The sequence below is a fragment of the Pan paniscus genome, chromosome 1 (genome assembly GCF_029289425.2).
Source record: "Pan paniscus chromosome 1, NHGRI_mPanPan1-v2.0_pri, whole genome shotgun sequence".
In the NCBI taxonomy this organism is placed as follows: domain Eukaryota; kingdom Metazoa; phylum Chordata; class Mammalia; order Primates; family Hominidae; genus Pan; species Pan paniscus.
In genome coordinates this window covers 204,795,196-204,797,116 of record NC_073249.2, presented here as the reverse complement: position 1 = coordinate 204,797,116, position 1,921 = coordinate 204,795,196, and positions in this window count along the sequence as shown.

Genomic DNA, 1,921 nt, shown 5'->3' with positions numbered 1-1,921 from the left:
CCGGGGCGCGCGCGGCGGGGCTCTGCCTCTGTGTGCCTGCCGGCAGCCTGCCCGCTGCTGCGCCCGCTGCCCGGCGCGGACCAGACTGTCAGCGCCGCCCCAGAGCCGGGATGCGGCGGCGGCGGCGGCGGCGGCGGCGGAGGCGGGCGGGCGGGCGGGCGGCCGGGGGGGCGGGCCGGGGGCGGGCCGAGGATGGGGTTACCTGGGCGGGCCCAGCGGCCCGGGACACCCCCCGGGGGCGGGCCGGAGCGGCGGCGGCTGCCGCCCTAGCCCGCGGGACTGGGCTGCTCCGGGGGCCTCCCCGGCTGGGCGCTCCGGAGGACTTGGGGCCCGAGCCCGCTCCAGGCACGCCTGGCTGCGCGCCGCCGAGCCCGGCCCGGCTAGAGGCGCGGCGACCCAGCTGCCCGGCCGCCGCCCGGGCCTAGGGGACAGGCGGGCACAGCTCCCCCAACCCGCCGCTGCGGGCACTGCAGCGCGGCCCTCGCTGCCCCCCTACCCCCCACCGCCCCCCGCCGGCGCCTGGAGCCCAGACCCCGGTCCGACCGCGGCGGACCCACCGGAGCGCGGCTACCACTCGCGCGCACCCAGGCGCTGGCGCTCCGGGTGCCTGGGGCTGCACATCGGGGCGCTGGATGTCTCCCGACCGCCCCCCGCCCGGCCCCTCCCTGCCTCCTGGCCCCCGCGTCCTGCGGCCCAGCCCCTCCCTGGCGCTCACCTCCCTACAGCCTTCCGGGAGCTGGACGGGGCCTCCCCAGCTTTGGGCAGCTTGGAACAGTGGCCCGAGACTGTGGGAATCCGAAACCTCGCTTCTGGCTAGCCACAAGGTCTGGGCGCGCCCCAGGCAGCAGGGTCTTGACTCTGAGCCTCCGTTTTCTCATCCGGGAAGTGGGCTTAAGACGCTGTGATTGGGAGGACAGGAGGAGTTTAGGGAAGCTCTCTTGGCTCACTCACCAAGTCTTACTTTGCATTTGGTTTTCTATGTGCTTGTTCGATTTATCCTCCCATACTAGGCAGATTCAGCCTCTTGTTGGTTTTGGGCACAGGGCGGTGGCTACCATGTTTGTGGAAGGAATAAATGAATGGAATGGAATGGGCTGCAACAGCCTGTGCTTGGCTAGTCCAGAGAGCTCAGTTCCACATCACTGTAACCCCTAAGAATTGTCTGCCCAAGTCCACGCCACACCCTCTCAGGTCACTGATCTGATTCTGTGTGCTACTCATCCTCCAGGCTGCATCCCCCAGCTGCTCACAGGTAGAGGAACCTCTTCTCTAAACAGTAAAACTAAGGCCCGGAAAGGGAGGCACCTGTCCCACCTCCCTAGGGGTTGGGAACAGAGGCAAGGACCAGGTCTATGCCCTCACCCCCTGATCTTAGTTCTTCACTGATTTTGGAGTATGAAGTTTGCTCCCACAGAGGCCATCATGTTTGGGTGCTGGGATGGTGCCCTGGGGTCCCCTGGGCTCAGAACAGAGGAAGGGCTCAGTAAACATTTGGTATTGGGACTGGGTGGAAGGTGGCAGGGATTTGTGGGGCTGGGCAAGAGTATAGATGGAGGTTCACATACCATATGTCCAAATATTTGCAGGCTATAAATCAAGCTAACAAAATGCAAAATAAATTATGTTCTATTCTTCTATCTTGACAAATACACTTTCCTAACAAGGCAGAAAGCTGGCTTTGAGTGTGGCATTCTCATACTCCTCAGACCTTGCCCTGGAGCTGGTGGCACAGGGAGAGGGGGCCCCTAGTGCCTGGCCTGGGCCCCTGCCCCCTACCTTTTCCTACCTCTGCCTCTGTCCTGTCCTTCGAGAGTCTTGTGCACATTCATGAACATCTCAGCCTGCACATGCAAGCTCAGCCCCTTGGTAGCCCCTCAGGCTTAGGGCTGGGCACGCCAGTGGTGTACTCTGTCCTCGGGCT